General features: G+C 42.4%; 1 protein-coding gene across 3 annotated transcripts in view; it reads left to right on the forward strand.

Moving 5' to 3' along the window:
* Positions 1-421: 421 nt before the first annotated feature.
* SLC26A8 (solute carrier family 26 member 8) overlaps positions 422-20,362 on the forward strand; it is a 3,396,452-nt gene continuing 3,376,511 nt past the window's right edge. For 2 of the 3 annotated variants that reach the window (XM_069633435.1, XM_069633437.1), the window contains exon 1: positions 966-1,078. The gene's annotated coding sequence lies outside the window, so the exon portion shown is untranslated. Of the gene's footprint in view, positions 457-965; positions 1,079-20,362 lie in introns of those variants that run through there. The other variant, XM_069633436.1, reaches the window with a different exon arrangement.

A 20,362-nucleotide genomic window follows, 5' to 3' on the forward strand; every position in this document is an offset into this window, starting at 1 on the left:
TCGAGGCGCCATAGACTGCGAACCATGTTAAAACGTGTTTCCGAAGATGTGACCGTACTGGGGAAGTCCCGGTATCCCATATGGCCAGGGAACTATTGTCTATTTGCACAATAAAGCTGGAGTGTTTCCAAGCACAATGATCTGCATAGTTTATGCATTTATGGAGAGTAGCTCTTTGGAGCGATAACACATATTTCGCGGGGAGAGGCGGGGGCTCCACAAATTCCCAGAAATATAACTTCAATAACCTAGTTCATACAAACGGGGTTTTCTTCAGGCCAGGTCCAGTTACCGGTGCTCTACTTACAAGTCAGAAAGAAAATGTCTAATCGGAAGAGAGAACAACTTCACAATTCCCCATGGTGCTACCCCCATCGCGAGCACTGATGGTTTCTCCCAACTGCTTTTTCTCTGTTCTGTTATGTTTTGTACGTCAGTTAAAGAAGGATGTCCCAGGTGAGGATGGGGTGGAGCCGAGGGTGGGTGTACGCGTGGGAGGAATGGGAGTGTCCGATGAACGCACGAGTGGGGGGAGGGAACAGGGAAGACCGGAAGAGGCAGGGGTGGAGACAGTGTTGCCAACCTAGCGACTTTCTCGCTATATTTAGCGAGAAAGTACGCCCCCCTAGCGACTTTTTAATCAAAAAGCGGCTAGCGAGAAATCTAGCTACTTTTTTCAATTGGTTTGGAGACTTGCTCATTCATGCAAGTTTCCAAACCAATTGAAAAAAGTGCTGTAATTCGCCCGTTTTCTAACGGGAGTAATGTAAAAACACACAAATAACTTAAAAGGGAGGTGTTAAAAGGGGAGGGGGCCACAGTAAAACACACGGGAAAGAGGAGGTAATTATGCAAATTGGGCAGTGACGTCATCTAGCTACTTCTGGCGACTTCTAGGGGAGCCAATAGCTACTTTCTTCACTGAGGAGTTGGCAACACTGGGTGGAGATAGAGGGCCTGTGGAATTCGAGTGTGTAACGGAGGATACAGGAGAAATGGGAGAGGGTATCCGAAGGAACGGGGACGAGTGAGAAATGAGCAGTCCGGAGAGACGTGGGACGGGGCCGTTGAGAACTGGGTGGGGCACATGAAGGCGGTTTAATATCAGTGGGAGAGGGCAGATGAAGGACAGGCGGGGATGGTTGGGCCTAGGCGAAGTATTGAGAGGGCCGAAGAGGAATGGGCGAGAACAAGGATGTGGCACGCTAGGAAATGGAGGGCAGGTGGTGGAATGGAAGATAGGTTATGCATTGAAGAAAGCAGGAGAGAAGTAGGAGGAGCAGATCCAAAATGAGTAGCAGATGGAGGGAAGGATTTTAATGTGTATTGAGGTTTTTATGCATTGTTTTTTTTTTTTTGGTTTTATTCCCAAACGTTTCAATTTTTAAATGTCGATCCTTTTAAATTCAGGGCAGCAGTACAATGCCAGGGGAAACCCACCCCTTCACCTTACTTAAAACAATCATCCCTTGACCAAACGCTATCTGTACCTATTTTTGTATTATTTATTATAGGTGAATTTCTTGGCAATTTATATTCTGCTCTGAAAAATGTGCGTGGTGAATATTCGGCAATGAAATTATTGGGTAGGGGGTTAGATGTGGCATGTCATGTTTTTTCTATATCTGTGATTCTCATGGGCTCTGGGCACTTCGGGACATGCAAAGGTTAGTAGGAGCAGAAATGTAGGCACGTAGTTCAGTGGGACTTGGCCTGGGTGTTTTCTGAGTTTGCTATCCTTTTGATGTTTTTGAGCATTATGCTCACCTGGGCTGTTCTTTCGCTCAGTGTATTTGCTTTGCATCCGTTTGCGCATATCGGGTCTGTGCTTTGGGGCTGTTATGGCCAGTGTGCGTGGTGTAGAGTGTAACATTGATTGTGTAATGTGTTAAGTTATGGTGAGAGACTGAAAAGCTTCTTAGGGCGCAGCACTGGTAGCAGAACAAATTGCAAGCAAGTGGAAGAAGCCGGTAGCAAATATTGCAGTGCGAATGGCTGAGGGGCAGATATCGCAGTGCATTTAAACAAAGAACAAACGCAGTACAAGAGCAAAATCTACAGTAAGAATGTCGGGGAGCAAATACAAGAGTGCGCTTGCAAAGGAGGAAACACCAAAGTGCGAGAGGGGATGTCAGGTCGTTGTATGAAGGGGATCCTCCTGTCCAAATTGAGCATTGCAGCTGGTAAAGTGCATAATACAACACATCACTGCCCTGCCGCAGACGACGTTCAAAAAGCATGGAATGGGAAAGGCAGATCAATTATGAAATTATTTATTTAAATTTGTAGAACACGCTACAGCCCGCAGGCATCGAGGCGCTAAAAGAAAGATAAGGGGCACGTAAGAAAAAGGGCAAGTGAAAAATGTGGAGAGGTAGGCAAGTAAAGGGAGAGTGCAGATGAGAACTATGAGGAGCAAGTAAAATTAATGGAGGAAATGACAGGAATATGCATGATTTGGACTTTGCTGAAGATAACAGTGGTAGGCAAAGTTCGGTTTTGCATGTTACCCTTGCCAAATCACCCTTTTTAATTCTCTTTTTGTTCCAGAGGCATCTCTGTACACTGGTGAATGTGAGTTAACAGGGACACATTTTCCATTCCCCCACGCTCGCCCACCCACATAATCTTATTGGCCTTTTCCCCCTCGTGTTACCTGGTTTTATTGGATGAAATGCAGGTCAAACACCCAAATAAATACATTATACATTGGAGGGGGCATTTAAGAAATGGGAAGTTTGGGTTGCAAATAAGAGGAACTAAGGACAGATGGAAGCAGGCAGGTGAAAAATTGAGCAAGAAACTGAACAATAGAAGAGGCAGTTAAGAAACGGGAGGGATCAGGTGAAAAATGAGGGAGAACGTGAGAAATGGGAGTGGGCACGTGAAAAATATAAAGCGAAGGTGAGAAAGGACGGGAACAATAGAGGGGCTGTTTTGAGAAATGGTATTGCAGGTGAGGAAATTAAGGGGGAAAAGGAGTGGTGAGGGAGAATTGGCAAAAAAGGCCAGACGCTTAGTGGGAGACTCAATGATGCAAACATAAATGACAGATTTACTGATATGATTTGAACGGATCATTGAAAAGGCTTGGTCAGGACTGTTTTGAAGGGATTATTTCGTTGTCGCCATTCACATGCTCTGAAGGTTTCACGGTTACCTGGGCAAATAGATTTCACTTCTACTATCACCGAGCAGTTCCTCTTCACAATTGTCCCCTGGCTCACTTTGAGCATCATTGACCCAATTTTCCAACATTTCTTTATTTAGGGAGAGGTTGTTTCAATGTGTTGTGCTTGTGACTCAATTCATCAACAAACATTTCTTCAGGCAAAGGTATTCTCATTTTGCCATGGGGCATTTGATTTAGTTACTCAATAGATGGTATTTCCTTATACAAGTGGTTTCTCAATTTGCTAAGGTACTCGAGGTTAGTTTCCTAGTGTGTGCTAGTTTGTGACACATATTCCCAACTAACTGGTACATAAGACTGTTTTCTCAGCATGCATCATTTCTTTATATAACTGTTCTCTTCCCAACATGCAGTGTGAATGCACCATTATAAATCGATTCACTCTGGGACATAAGACTCAGTTTTCCAAGCTTGCAGAGTGTTTGTTATAGAAATATTTGCTATGGGACTTGGTTTACCAATATGCAATGTTTCTTTAAACTGTTCTATTCATGGAGTTGAGGCGTATGTGATTTTAGGATTCTATTTCCCAACAAGCAGCATTTCTTTAGACAGACGAGGTCTGTTTCTTGAACATTTGCTTTGGAGCAAATAAGGAGATGCCTATAAGCTTCAGATTTGCATCTGCTGCCATATGCCATATACTGAAGGCATAAAACTAGATACAATCTGGAGACGCCTGAAATATTTCTGTGATGCCCTTGAGCAGATGTTTGAAAATTGCAATTTTCGCTGGAGCCTCAGATCTTGGTATTTCCAAATTTGCTCCAATTTTAGGCTTTGAAAATTACATATTAGGTGACGTGTGCAAATCAGAGATGCTTATCGCCATTTCTTTGATATAATCTCTGTGTTCTGTGGGACTTGGAGCTCAGTTTCCCAACATGTCGCTTATTGTTCGACAGAGGGTATCTCAGTTTGCTGTAAGGCTTCTGGCTCAATTTCCCAACATGCAACATTTTGTCATTCAAATGGTCTCTGAATCTTGTCTTGATCCAAATGATTGCTGTGACAGTGCTTCTGCCCCTGCTCCTCTGGTGGCATCAGTCAGCTTTACTCTTTTGGCTCCAATTTCTTCCTTCCTCATGTTCAGCGTTGCTCGCTCTCTTCACTCCTGAAGGCAGGTCTGTGTGCTCCACTGGTTGGCATACAGACTTTACTGGTTTTCTCGTTTCATTGACCCTTTTAGTTTTCGAAACTGAATGTGTTTTTTTTTTTTTTTTTGTTATTTTTATTTTTAACTGTATTATGACTCACTACTTTGCCTGTTTTTCTCTGGTCCTGATAGTGTGAACGATCTCTCCTCTCCCACCCTGCAAATCGGTTCTGTATTCGACATACAACTATGCTTCAGGTCTCTGGTAGGGGTTTGTAAGCTCTTGTCTTTCAAGCAACAGCATCAGTCAATCGCGGCTCATCCTTTCCTTCTCATTATGGTACCTATAGCTTCTCTCCACAGCACTGGCAATATCATTGGTTCACCGCAGCTCAAGCACCCCATTCTTCTTCCTTGCACTGCTTTTAGTTGAGCTGGCTGTCCTGCAATGGGCCTCCCGTATCCCTGAAAGGAGAATGGGGATGGGGGGGTGGTGGAGTGCAGGTAAAGACTATCAAGGTTGTTCTGTCTTTTGTCTCCAGTGGTTTACAGGGTCCAAGTGATAAATGACAGGTGGTAGTAGACACACGGGGAGCTGGGAGGAGTAGGCGAGAAATTGGTGGGACATAGGAATAGGCAGGTAAATGAACAAGGAGAGTGGAGGCAAAATAATTGCGATGCAGGTGAGAAATACAGGTGGAAGGAGGTGAAGAAAGGAAGGACCAGATGACAAATGAGAAAAGGAAGATGGAAAATAAGAGGGAGCAGTTGGGAAATTACCATGTCCGTAGGACATAGGACTCTATTTGGGATTAATGTTTTTTGGACTGTATTGTTTGTTATGGAGAAAATGCAAGCAATAACAAAATACAATAGCTACATTAAGGATAAACCTCGACAAAGCACAATGTGGGTTATTTTAAATGGACTTTGATGTTGCACAGAGCGGACCGCTTACATGCACGCTTCCGTTTCAGCAGTCCTCTTTGTGCAGTATTGATTGATTACATGTGTAGGGGTAGATGATGGACATAAATCCAAAGTAGTCATAGGTTTCCATGCATTCTTATGACTAAACATTCAATCAATCATACATGCTGCCTGCCATGTATGTCTGTATATGGTTGAAAGCATTTATATGGATTCTTGTGGAATCTAACAGCTTTTTGCAATACAAAGTATCTCTATTTTCAAAAGTGCATGTGGGCAGGAATGCTGTAGTAGAACAGGGTAAACAGAGGTGGGGGTGGCCAATTTGGGGATTCTGATCCAGGCCTACAATATGTGCTATGAATCCATGTCATTATTAGTTTTTAAAAGCAGGGTGTAAATAGTTGTGCACATGTTTTTACCAAACATGTGCAAAGCCGCCAGGTAAATAATCTATTGTGTGTTTAAACAATATGACCTTCTCTTTCATGAAACAAAATAACTCTGCCCCATTCCTTTTATAGTCCAAGTGAAAACAAACCTTAAAAACAATGACATTTACGCCTGACTGTATGCTATACACAAAAGCCGTACATGGGGTGGGACATAAAAAAAAAACACAGCTATTATGTTTAATTAAATTCAAGCCAAATATCTTAAAATCAGTTTTGAGAAGAGGATCATATCACAAATCCGGTATTCAACAGAAGTCTTAACTTTGGTTTTCCAATTCCTCAGGATTTGCATTTTACCAATGGACAGTGCCTTAAAAGGCTCCTTAAGGTAGTATGACCAAGGGCTAGGTCGCAACAAATACCTTACAAAGTTTGTCTACTTGCAACAGATTTAAGCCATTTAATGAGGAGCAATGGATACATACACCCTGGCATAGAATGTATATTATAAAAACACAGTAGAAAGGTTCTCATTATGAAAAATTATCCATGCTTAACTCTCAAAAAAGGAAAAATGCTGATAGTAATTGATTTTTGAGGCTCTGCTGAAATTAATATTATATGCATTTTGTGAAAACTATAGATGCACTAAGCGACATATCTTGAATGGATAGACATTCATCTAAATCTCTAAGGACACATTTGATGTTTGTTATGCACTACATATTAGCCACTGTTGGCTTCTACTAAAAAACGTAAGCAATTGTGATTTTTGTTTAATTTTTGGGAGAATTGAAAATAGATGTTTCCTCATAATGTTTTGAGAACCCCTTCTCCTACATACTTAAGACAGCAGGAACTTGCAGCGAACCGGGTCAAAGATCTAGGATCGCAGTCAATGGCATTAACAAACTGAAACCAGACCCAGTTGAAGCTACTTTCAACCCCAAATCAACCTTTTGGCCAGAGTCAGAAAGGGTGATTTAACATCTGCAGAGAGTCCACAAGCAACTATTGGTAGAAAGTACAATATGTTTAGCAATGAGTACAGGTCACCCTAAAGCATTGGTACTCGCTGCTGGGTATTTAAAAAACAAATTGAAGGGCTGTTGGCAGACCTTGATCAATCTGCTCTTTAATTCCAAAACTCCACCCAGAGTCCCATAATATCTTAAATGTTTGTAGATCGTTTGTTGGTGACATGAAAGAAGGAATGATCGTATACATAGTTGCAGGAAAAGGAGAGAAGCCTCTATGCCCATGACTTTGTTTGAACCAGGTGAATTGGGCAAAGTTTGTCCTCCAGCCATGGTTAATTTTTTTTTATTTTTTTATTTTTTTTTTAATTTCATTTAGTTTTTACAAACTTTTCGAAATGTATAACTATAAGAACACATTACGTGTACGAGACAAGGAAAAAAAAAATCTTAACAAGACAAAAAACTATATAGGATAAAAGAACTAACATCATTTCCAATTTTTTTTTTTTTTCTCTTTTCTCTCTTCTCATTCTTCCACTTTCTTCTGTCAATCGATGACTTCACCTATATTTGTGGCGGCTCTTCGTCAGCTGATTCTATTGGATTGGTCTCTAAACATTTTTGGATTTGATCTAGAAATCTCATTGTGGCGATCCTTAGGGTTTTGCTCTCGCCAGTGTATAGATGCCTCCACCATTCTTCTGCATTGTATGTCAGAACTCGGTTCCTCTCACGCCTTAAGCATAGTTCGCGCTGATCCTTTAATTCAGCACAAAACAATATCGGATGCTTTAGGGTTTCGTCATCTCTGGCACACAATCTGCACTTGGAGTTACTTGTTTCAATTGACCTTCTCCAAATTAGAACTTCTTTCGTTTTGAAGATGTTTAATCTGAACTTCAGGTATAATTTTCTTAGTCGTTTGCACGGTGGTAGCATTAAATAGTTTGCAAGTATGTTACGTTTTTTGGCTTCTGATGGTACATTATTCATACACTTTTGTGCCGCTCTTTTCTCACATACTTGGATCCAGTCTAGATCTAATAATTTCTTTTTCACCAGGTCGGGGTTCAGCCATAACGTTTGTTCATCCGCCCCCACCTGTGCAAGAATCTCTTTACACTGGCTCTTCCATTCATCTAATGCAGATTGCCTTATACTCTTCTTTTGACTTAAAATTTTGACAGATGGTAAGTTTGCTTCTGCATTCGTTTTTCTAAACAGGGCCAACTTATTCCAGGCAATCCGTGCATTGAGTGATGACACCCCTACTTCGTACAGCACACAGGCCGTTGGCGTTCCTTGAGGAACTTGCAGTATTTTCTTCCAAAAGACTCCTTCACATCGTGACCATACCTTGTGATCAACCCCGAACATATTTTCAGCTCCATACGTAAGGATTGGGGTCACTTTTCCTTGATAGAATCTTCTTACGGGATCGTACGTAAATTTCCCGTATTTTTTCTGTATCATGTTACCTTGCGTTGTGAGCTGCTTGCAACTATGTAGTAGCTTTCTCAGCATTGGCTCGTCGTTTATGTTGGAATTAATGATGGTTCCTAGATATCTCGTGTAGGGTACCTTATGTATCTTTTTTGGACCTACATACCATGATACCTTCTGATTTTTTGATTTCTGTCCTCTTACGTTTTCCAACACTAGAATTTCGGATTTCGCAGCATTGATCTCTAGCCCCAGGTCTTCAGTAAATGTTCTGAGAGCCGTTAATTTTCGTTGTAAGCCAATGGGAGTGCGGTCCAAAATTACCATGTCATCTGCGTATAGAATGTGATTTATCTCAACTCCATTTATAGAAGGTGGAAACGACACCACCGATGCTAGTGCGGATCCTACATCAGCAATCTAAAAATTGAAAAGTGTAGCTCCTAGTGGGCATCCTTGTTTGACACCCCTCTCGGTCGGTATTGGTCTTGTTAAATTTCCTTCTTTGTCTAACCTCACTTGGATCGAAGTTTCAGAGTAAAGATCTTTTATCGCCTGGAGCAGACATGTGTTGCACCCTTTTTTTTCTAGTTTCGACCATAGGCTTTCTCTATCGACTCCATCGAAGGCATTTGCCATGTCGATAAATGCCAGATATATCTTTTGGCCAGTTCTTATCGCGTCGATTTTCAAGAGATTTAACATAAGCAAGTTAACACTGCAGCCGACTCCCTTGACAAATCCCGACTGGCGATTGTCGAAGATTTCTTGTCGCCTAATCCACTCACTTAGGTGTTGTAATAATAACGATGCAAACACTTTTCCTAGTACATCGAGTAGTGCTATTGGCCTGTAATTCGCTGGATTGGATCGAATGCCTTTCTTAAAGATCGGCACTATGATCCCCTGTTTCCAGTTTGTTGGGATTCGGCCTTCTTTTGTTATCGCGGTGAACAGGGTATAGCAGAACTCTGTCCATTCATCTACATTTCCTTTTAAGTCTGCATTTGACAGGCCATCAGGGCCTGCTGAGCGTGACGCATTGCTTTTTTGGATAGTTGTTCTAATGTCGTCTCTCGTTATTTCTAATGTCCAGGGTTGGCTTGTGTCCATCTTTGTCAGACTTCCCTTTTTCCTTTTTTTGAATAGCTCAGTGTAGTGCTTTCCCCACTCATTTTCTTGTACTGCGCTTGACAATAGTGCTTTATCAGTGCTCTCTGTATCGTTTAGTATGGCCCAAAAGCCTCTCGAATTCTTTTGGTTTAGTGCTTTCAGGATCACCTCAGCATCTCTTTGTTCCAATCTCGATCTATGGTCTTTACACCAGTTATTATATTGGTTTTTTATCCTTTTTATTTGACTTTTTCCATCGTTGGTTTTGGATGAAAGGATTGTCCTTATTGCCTTCCTTAGTTCTCTTTTTCTTTTAGTCACCTCGGGATCATATTGGTGTTTTTGGAATCCCGGTCTGTTCCGGGAAGGCCACTTTTTCGTTTTGTAAACTTCAAGGAACTGTTGGTATTCGATTGAAGCGGATGAGCTCAGCTCTTGATATTGCTGGAGCTGATTGGTTACTGACACAATGTCCTTCTTTCCCATCCGCAATCTATTTCGTCCTGGGACTACCGATATTTCGTGTCTCCATTGTTCCCTTTTCTCTAATTTATTTTTGTTCCATTCAACTGCTACAATATGATGGTCACTTTGTTCCGTTGTGTGTATATTCAATGAGATCATTTCTGCCAGAAGATTCTCCGATACAAAGATGTAGTCTATAATTGATCTTTGGGTACCTCTTTCCCAAGTCGGTTGCGCCGGTATATCACCACCAGTTACTCCATTCATCATTATGAGGTTTCTCTGAGCTGTTTCTTCTAGCCAGCGGTCACATTTTATCCTCTCTCTGCTTTTTTGTACCGTCGTCGACTGCGAGGTTTCATATTGAAGTCTCCACACATTATCATTCTTGCTTTTGGATCTTCTGTTAGGATGTTATCAATTACATCTAGTAAATCATCTTCAAATTTTTGATGGGATTTTGTTGTTGGGTTCCAATACACATTGATAAGATGAAAGGCTTGATGGAGCCCTGATGATTGGAGCTCAGATACAATGTGGCTCCATTGTATATAAGGTGATATGTTTTTTGATGACTTAATTCGCAGCCCGCATTTCCTGTTGACTAACGTGAGTTGACCTGTCATAGGGCGGCCTTTTGTTTTTTTAATAGCTGGGTTAAACGCCATTTCGAACCCTTCAATGCATGGTGTCTCCGTTATCCATGTTTCCTGTAATACGATGAGATCTGCCTTTGTCATAATTTCTGGAATTTGGTTCACCAAGTGAGAGAAACCTTTCGTGTTCCAAGAGGTTATCACCAAGTTGGTTCTTTCCTCTAGCCATAAGCTCTTCTTTGCTCCATTCAAGGCTGGTGCTAGCCATTTCCAGGCTAGGCCCTCTTCGCTATTATCTGACGGATCTTCTATTATTGCAGCATTGCCTTCTTGTGGGTTCTCTATTGTTATTTTGATCTTTTTCAGCTGTATCTCTTCACTTAACCACTGCTGCCTCGTTTCCTCTTCGTCCTCTGATCTTCTCGACGCATCTTCTCCTTTACTTTTTTTGGGCTTTTTGGATAATTCGTTCAGTTGATCTTTTGGTTCAATACCGGGCTGATTGATTTTACCAATTGAATCTTCTCTCTCCGATTCCACCAGTGCGTTATCGACTTCATAAACCTGATAGCCTGCATCCAAAAGTTGTCTTTCGCACATTATGACTTGCTCAGCTACCTTTTTCTCGTTAATATGGAGCAACACGAATTTCTGCAGGGCATCTGGTATCAATTCGACGCGGTTTATTTGTTGGCTCTTTATTGTTCTGAGTACCGGGATCTTTTGGAATAGTTGCATAATCGTGTATCTGTTTAGCTGCGCATCATTTTTATAATTTTCTATTTTCTCAACCAGCACCCTGTATGACTTTTCTTTAAGAACCTTATCCATTCTCTTAGTTGTTATATTATTCTTCAGCGAAGTATCTGATGTTTTTGGTTCTCTTAAACTTATTTTCTTAGCCCCCATCGTTTGTTTCATCTCAGACTGGACCACATTTTGAGAGTCCATGGGTGTTATGTCTCTTTGTTCTTCAAGTTTCCTCTGATATGAACTCAAGGCACGTTTCTCTTCAAGTGTAAAACACTTGTCCTAATGTCTCATTTAGATCTTTATTCTTTTTAGACGGCTCCTCTTTCCCCAGTGATTTCGGCCAAGTAATCATTCTTTTTCCTTTATTCAACTTCATTTTCGGCAGTTCCATATCTTTTAGAGTCGAGCATCTTTTCAGTCCTGCCTCTTTATTCCCAGTTCGAATTTCTTTATCCGTCTTTTGCTCTTTTACCGCCTTTTGTTGAGTTTTCTCATCTGACGACTCGTCTTCTTTTTCATCTACATCTTGGTCACTATATGTTGACAAATTTATCAACTCTTCGTCATCAGCTTCTTCCTCAACTTCTTCCTCTATACTCCTCTCTTCAGACGTTGGATTTTTCTCGATTATATTTAGTTTAGCTGGAGATTTGCTGCTTATGGATTGCCGTTCTGGCTTCTGCTTTTCCACTTCTTCGATGACACCATGATCTCCTTTTTTATTTTTTGAAACCATCGACTCTGGATTATTCAGTTATATTTAGGGCTTTTATATTTCGAAAGAAATTCGTTGAGCTTTTTGGATTTTGAAACTTTTTTTTCTGTTGATTTTTAGTTTTTTTCTTGCTCGTATTCACTTTTGCATTGCCAGACTTGTTTTGCGAGTTATTCTCTGGTCGCTCTTTTCTTTTGTCTTTCTCAAATATGTCGAACCACTCAGTTTCAGACTTCTTTTCATTTTCTAAGGTGCTCTTCTCAGTCCCTGTAAAACTCCCGTCAACTTTTTCTTTTTCTTCCGTGGGCGTATCTTCTATGACCTCAATGACTTTCTTGTCATTAGCCTTTCCTTTTTTTGTGGAGACGTCTTCTGTCGCATCAGTATTCCCTCTGTTTTTTTTTCTGATCTCTTTGTTCTCTGGACTTCTGACTGGACAATCACAGATCTCTGACATGATGTCCACCACTACATTGGAACAGCAGTTCTGTGTTCTCTTCGATTCCTGATTCACTACTTTTTTACTTTTTTTAGGCTCTCCAATAACTGTGTCGGTAGCGACATGACGTCTCTCGGTCACGTGTATCTCATTCAAATGAGATTTTTGAGAGGCTCCATGTACTGTGGGTGATCTTCTATCAAGATGTTCTCTTTGTAGGAGTACCAGGGCTTGTTTCGCAACCTCGGCTAGAAGTCTCTTGTCCTCAGCTGTGTTTTTTAGGGACTCCCTTAAGGCTGTTAAGTTGGTGTCATTGCCATTTCTCGTCGCGCGGACTTGGGTTGTCATCTCTATCAGGTCCATCTCTAGTTTAACAATTTTCGAATTCAAAAGAGCAATCAGCGTTGTTTGATCTTTGAGGCTTTCGTTTAGATTTTCATATAATTTCACTAGCGGAGCCACCGCTATTGTTGTTGATGACATCAGTATCAGACTTATTTTTGCTACCATCGTCTCAACACTTAAACTAAGCACTTGTTGAAGTTCCAGTTCTTTCTGCTCGACTGGGCTTTCACTTGGGTGATTGTCCGTTAACACTGTTGTTGACGTATCCTCTCTTCTGATCCTGAAGATCCAGCACCTTGAAGGTATGCGCTCGAGTGATTTGGTGTGATAGCTTCCCTCTGGTTTGATCTACCCTTGGTCCATTCGGGCGTCCTTTCCATGTCTCTGTCCGAACTTAGCCTTCTTCTATTCCTTTTTTGGGAGATCGCAATCTCCTGGTTTCTTAATTCAAAGTGAGGAGTGTTGATCTCCAAGTTCATCACTTCCTGTAGGTTTCTGTCCTTAGGCTGTTGCCGGGCGGTTCGGGGAACTATTCTTTCGCAATTTTCTCTGTTCTGGTCAGTTCTTGTTTTCGCACATTTGGCGTTCATCTCCACCAGATTTTTTAGGACTTGATCGGCAATCCCTAGGGAGTCTCTTCTGCCAGGCAGTTCTTGTCTTTTTTCTGGTGGTCCTTTTCCGTTCCACTTTGCCACACAGGATCCTATTTCGTTTGCTTCAACTTCCTCTGCTTCTAACCACACATTCTTAGCCCCTGTAAGTCGGGGTGTATTTGACACTACCCCCTGGCTCATGTGTTTTCCCAGTGAGTCTTCTTCGCATGTGTTGGTTGTTGATTTCTCTGTTTTAATATTTAATTTTAACATTTTGGTGACTTTTGTCCATGCCAGCATCTTTAGAGACGCCTCTACTCTTTTTGAGGAATCATCTATTTTGGCCTTCTCCTCGTTGTCTGTATTGGATAATGATTCACTTAGTTTCCTCCTTCGCCATGCACTCCTTTTGGTTGTTACATTCACATTTTGTGAAACTTGATCTTCAGGGTTCGAGGCGTTTGTTTTTGTAACGCGGTGAATCAATGCTGCACAGGCGATCGTCTTAGGTATATTAATCAAACCCACATCTTCATTTGCAACTAAATCGTTCGTTCTGTTATTCTCTAAGAAGCAGTCTTTATTGAATTCAATTTCCATTTGATTTGTTTCCTTTGCCGTAAGCCGCCTCTTTATCTTAGTTATTGTTCTGTTCAGGACTCCCACCGGTTTCTTGTTCACCTGCAACTCCTGTGACTCTAGCTCGCCCTTTCCTGCGTCGTCTGTTTTTTCCAGTCCATCGTCGTCTTCTTCATTATCCAACCCGCACTCTCTTTCACTTTCACTCTCCGACCCACTCTCTCTCTCACTATGCCTGTCATCAAATACTGCATACTCCGTAGAACCACCACTCCCCCTCGTCACGGAGCCACCTCTTGTTTCTAGGGTGCGTGGGTCAGCATGATGACTAAAACAAGGAGAGTGGGAATTAGGGCGGTCGTGACGTGGGCCCTGGGGCTGTGTGGATGGTATCTCTGTTCTCTCCACCAGTTCAGAGAGTCTGTCAGAGAGTCGGTCCGCCACCTCTGCTGGTAGTAGGGTAGTGGGTTTCTCAGCTACCTTAGTGGTCGACAAAGTTCGTTCTGCTAGCTTGCCACGTTTCAGATGGGCACGTGCATTTGGAGGGGCACCCAGACTCATTATGCGACTCATGCTGCAGCTCGTACTGTGGTCGCTGATCACTAAGTAATAGACAATAATCAAGTTCTTTGCAGTGTGTAGCTGCTCTTACCGGGCGTTTTTTCCACTGGCCAAAGTCCTCCCCGCAGGCCGCCACGGACCACCGGGGAACACGGGAAACACTCGCCACGCTCCGCTTGGTGCTGCAGGCGTTTTTATAAGGTGGCTCCTCCTTTTCCTTGAACGCAGCTCGGCAAGAGAAAAAAAAAAAAAATTCAAAAGTCTCTCCACACGGGAAACACTCGCCACACTCCGCTACGCAAGAATTTGGTGGAAGCTGATACAACACTCAGGGAGAATCACACTGCCGTTTTGGTTTGGAAAGTGAATCATGGTTAATTGGATACCTCAGGAAACCAAAGGACACCACTGCATTAATTGCACAAATTGTAACATAGCAAATGCATGCAGAAAACATTACCCCAGCCCAACGTTTGATTATTAATCTTAATTATAGGGTAACAGCCTAAAACACAAACTCATGAAAGCAAATATAACCACAGAATTACCAACCTACATTTCGAGTAGAATATTCTAAAGGGTCCACAGACTTCTCTATAGAGTAATGCATCCAATGGAACAGTGCTTTCTGACTGTCTCCATCTTAAACCAATCGATATGCTCCTTATCCTTTCCTTCCTTAACATAAAGAGCCACATAACCAATCAGATGCTATGCAATCATTTCTAATTATCAGCATTGAAAAGCAACCATGAGGGTTCGCCATACTTAAACCAGCTGAATAACCATTGGTCCTTTGAACATTGCTGAATTTCTAGATCCTTCTACGGAAGAGGCAGTGGAAGTATTGGAATAAATTAGATCTTTATTCAAAGTGTAAAATGTAAAGGCTCACGTGTTCTCCACTATCTAACTTGCAAAGCTACACTTTTCTAAAAACCTCCAGAGCACCCATTCAAGTGCAATTTTAAATTCGGGTACAACATATAGTTAGTCATTTTTACCACTAAATATATACCGTATGCCATTACCTGCCCACCTCAAATTACAATGCAAAAAGGAACACAACATGGAAAAGCCCCAGTCTTTTAACCATATGACCAGAGAGTCTACCTGTTGTTCCAATATATCTATCAAAGGATATATTGATTTATCAAAAGTAGTGACAAAGCCAATTAGGTCATCAGTTTAAGGCATTAATATAAATTCCTCCTGACCACATTTCCCAGAAAATATAGCTTTTTGCCTGATTGTAGCAGCCTGCGGCTTAGTAATCAAAATAAGCAATACAAGTAGAAATGGCCAGCTCTCAATACCCACCCTTTGTAATGTGAAAGTAACAGAAATTCGATAAGTGGTGGAAATAGCGACACTAACTCTCAAAGAGACTTAAAATGTATTTCCAACTTCAAAGTATACCAAGGCAATGGAGAGACAAGACTATCAAAGGCCTTCTAACATCAATACAAAAAAACGCTTCCAGTGTGACACTAGTTCTTTTCCAAGGAAAGAGTAATCAACCAGCGCACATGGGGAACTAACCCACCTTTGTGTAACAATCCACGCATACACTGGGTTTGAACTCGCAGGCAAACATTTCTTCAGGTAATTCGAAAATACCTCATCTGAAACCTGTATGTCAGTGTTGTTGAGAGAAACCAGACTGTAGTTTGCATAATATAAGGAGTTGTTTGGCTACAGGCAGACTTGTTGGAATCAGTCACCCTGCTCTCATCAAAATGTCACGAAATATTAATAGTAGCACTGGAGCAAGGATTTCAAAGAATAGATAGAACTAACAAGAAAACAAATATATAGACCTGGGGATTTAACAGCCCTCTGTCAATGGCAGGCATTACCTTTTCCTCTTTAATAGGAGTAGCCAAGTCCTTGGCTTTCAGTTAACTCAACTCACATTTTAGCAAACATTGAATATCTTTAGTAATGAGGGAAGCATCCCCCCTGTAAAGCCTGTTCTAATAATTAACAAATGATAATTATTTTCATTGTAGTCAATATAGCGTTGTATTATTTCAGATAAAAGCCAAATCATTGTTTAAGATTGCACATTGTTCCGATTTGATCCTAATATTTTACTGTCCTCTTCATTACATTTCCACTAACCTTGGTGAGGAATTTGCTCTCTGCACTGTCCTGCAAGTGCACACCTAAACTAGCTTTCTTCATAGCCAAGAGTTATGTACCCGAACCAGACTGTTTTTGTAAGATGGGTGCAGTTTTGGACTCTGGCACCTTTACTTCCTCACAGGAACTGGAGGGGCTCAGTGTGAAATGAAAAGGGATTCTGTAAAATGGCAGCAGACTAAAATGAGAGGGGCAGCTGAGCAACAGGAAGGAGCAGGTGATGCGTAAACAGGGCATGTGAGGAACTATAGGAAGAAATGGGGCAGTTGAGACTTAATGTTGAGACTCACCAGACATGGGTCCAAAACTGACTCTTGTTCCACTCCAAGGTGACTACTGGTTACAGGAACCTAGACTGGTTGGTCTAGGTCCCCTCACAAGGAGGGAGACCTTCCTATCAATGCACCCTTCTGTTATCAAGAATTACACTAATAGAGGGATTAATGAAACGGAAGAGCAGAGGACAGAACACCGCAACAGTCAACAAATATAATGAAAAAAGACAACAGTAAGGGGCGTGAACAGATAAATCGAGCTATAATTAATCAGGATTGAGAGTCTCTAACCTATTAGCTGAGGGTGATACTTGTGGGTAGTGACTGTCAGCGATGTATTCAGGAAGGCGAGGTTTAACGTGAGGTTTTTTCTTTTGATAGGATTGGGAGAACTAGGGAAACGTCCATTGGAGCAAATACCAGTGATGGGTAGCAGGGTAAGTGAAAACACTGGGTTAGGGGGAGTCTTACTGTAATCAAAGATGGATAGGAATCCAGAAGAGCAGGAAGGTCCGTGAAATCCAGCAGAAGAAACGAGAGCGGAATGGGAAGGATAATGAGGTGTTAGTGGGACCTAGTTCCCGAAGGCACGAGGCTGGACTAACGATGGGGTTGGTGCACAAATATCAGCAGAGCGTCTCTAGTCCGTGCACTGGCTCTGAAGTAAGCCACGAAGCAGTCAGTTTAGCAAAGGGTAATCCGCAACATGCGGGCAGCAAAATAATCCAAACAGCAGAAAGGTGCAGTTCCGGGGACGAAGCAGAAAGTCGACGTCGGAGAGCAGGATGCAAAAACGTGAGGCAGGCAAGTCCGTGAATGAGGCTGGGTCAATATCTGGAATCAAGGTAGCAAGGGTAGGACAAGAGGCAAGTCCAAAAGCAGAGCCGTGGTCAAAAACGGGGAATCGGAAACTAGCGAAACAAGGGATTCGAATCAGGAAACGCAACTTAAATCAGAAGCAGTTGTGTCTGGGTTTACTCTCTTTTTAAGCCAATAGAGAGGTGGGACCTGTAACGTCCTAGCGGATCACGTGACCACGTGAACGGCCGCTACCCTTGGCAACAGTACACACGTACGAGCGACGCCGTCTGGAAAGAAGGTGTCCCCAACATTGCCAGGGCAACCTCCAGCGTTGGAGGAACGAGGCAGTGTTTATGTATGGAAAGGGGAACCGCGATGAGGTGCAATGGGTAGAATTTGCTGCTAGCGTGGCGGATCCCTGACACTTAAAGGGATGGGAAGGGAACATAAGAAATGGGAGGGATCGAGTTGAAAATAGAGGTATGAAGTAAATGAGTATCCCCAGCTGGTGACAAATGAGAGGGCTTTAATTTTAAATGGGTCTGGCATGAAATGTAGAGCCAGATGAAAATATCGGGTGCGTTAAATGGGGGGAGGTGAGAAATGGGGTTGCATAGATCTAAAGTGATTGCATTCAGTTTAGGTCTGAAATGGATGTCGGCTGTAGTAATTAATGTATGTTTGCTGCTGGGCCAGATGCCAAGGATCGCGACCCATACTTTTATAGGTATGATGCAAGCGTGTTGTTTTCTAATGCATGTCACAGATGGAATAATCGCTCCCATGCTCTGAGGTGGTTCAAGGGTTTTTATTGAAGTTCTTGTGGGCCCTAGGCCTTCCCTCTCGCTCATCTTGTATCTCACCTCCACTTTAACCCAATCGTCCTGATCCCAGGTTAGTAGATAAAGAAGATGGACCCCTACTATCTATTTCTATCTTTGTGGCTAGTGATGGGGACCTGAAGGTATGCCATTTCTCTATAAACTTCCTACAGAACTTGCTAACGTTCCCTACACTATCCAGTGGTTCGTGTTACACTGGGCTTTTGCAATTGTGCCTTTAACCACACTTGCCACGCAAACACGGCCACTCACAAAGAAGTACCACTTTCCCTCCCTAACCAATACCTCACCTGCTCCAGAAATCGACTCTACGATTTGCTTTTCCTTCATTCCTCCTGCTGGTCTCTTCGTCTTCCTCCACTTCTGACGCCACCCGACTAACCCACACTTCCTGCTTCCTTTTGCAGCCTTATATTCTCTTCCCTTTGCTGCTATTGGTCTTCTCTTGCTGGCCAATCTGGCATGGTCTTCACCACCAGGGGTGGGTTGAGGAAATGAAGTCATAAATGGCGGGTTAATCCCCGCCCACATTTTTCGCACAGTTCCTCTGTGGAAAAGCAATGCTGCCAGGGAATGCAAGAGTTCATGTTCTGAGTCCTTGTCCCTCATATCCCTGAGTTAAGTTCTATGGGGGAGAGTGGCTGGTGTTCCCTACTTTGTCCTTGGTGGTAGGGAGCATGCAAGTACTTGGTCATGCTTGCTGATTTTCTGTGGCAGTACTGCACGGTTCCTCTGGCTGCTGTGTATGGACATGGCTTGTCTTTGTTGCTTGCTCTCTCCCTGCTGCAGATGGGAGGCTTGCAGCATTTGTGCCCTTCGCTGTCGTGGCTTCCTGTTCTGTCTGCTCTCTTCCCGCGGTTGTTCGCTAATATGGGTTTATATGTCTTGCTGGATCTCTACCTCTGATGCTACTATTTGGTTGCTTGTTCGGATGATGTCTTCTTAAAAGGGAAAAGAGATGCTGGCAAGCATTTGATAAGAGGCATGGCTTGAGTTGTAAATGGACTGCAAGGAAACATGCTGGCACATGGGGATAGGAACTGGGGTCCTCTCAGCAGCTGCCGTTCTCCCCATGGGTAGCACTGTCTCCAGATTTCTTCCTGGTAGGGCTCCCACCCCAGGCTGAAAGGAATTCTCATGCCCTGCTGACAAGGTCAGGTTACTGGTCTTGCCACATGCACTACAAATCGACAGCCATCCGCTAGTGGGTCGGGAAACGTCTCGCTCTTCTTTATGTCCTCTCTCTACTCCCCACCCCACACTCATTTATTCCAATGTATTTCTATTAAATGTTCCGTTTGGGCCAGACGTAATGTCTGAGGATCATCAATATAATTCTGAAAGGCTGAGAGCTATGGGGTATGTGTGATAAATGAGTTGACTTTGATTTGGAAAATTTGGTACATGTACTGTAGGAAATAAGGGACAAATGTGGTACATAACAAGGTGGAGGCAAATTAATGGCTGATGGAGGGTTGTGCATAGTGTGGTGGATCAGAAGGACAAAGGAGTTAAATTTATTTATTTATTTATTGGGTTTTCAAACAGACATTAAAATCAAATTTTCCCTCCTAGAGCATTGAAATGGAGCCATAATTGTTTCTGTCGTGGTTACAATCTTTCCTGATGTATCTTCCACCCCTTGTATTGTTTGCGCTGCTATTTTCTGTTTAAGTTGTCTAGCTAAAAATGTGTCTGCTTTATTAGCTTTTATGTATACCCTTTGCTTTAACTACAATACGCTTTTTTCTGCTTGTTTGGTGGGTATTAAGTCTAGCCTTCCCCTGGCACTCCGATATTGTCTTTGGAGTTTGATGTGTCTACCCCCAATTGTTTTAAGTGTCCTTTACTTCCCCCTCCAAGTCGATTTCAAATTTGCGCTTTAGCTTTGCCCCTATATGCCTGTATTGCGATAATCTCTCCTCCCTAAGGGTCACCTTGAACGCATCCCAAACCATATACAGACTTGTTTAACCTCCCAGATTGGATCTAAAGTATCGCATAAGACTCCGTCCAAGAGTACCCCTCTGAAATTTCCAGCTCCATAAATTGGGGAATAATTTAGGGAGACTAAGGTCCATCATCAAGCGGGCATGCCCCAAG

This window comes from Ambystoma mexicanum, chromosome 13, assembly GCF_040938575.1.
Source record: "Ambystoma mexicanum isolate Mex_15411 chromosome 13, UKY_AmexF1_1, whole genome shotgun sequence".
Classification (NCBI taxonomy): Eukaryota; Metazoa; Chordata; class Amphibia; order Caudata; family Ambystomatidae; genus Ambystoma; species Ambystoma mexicanum.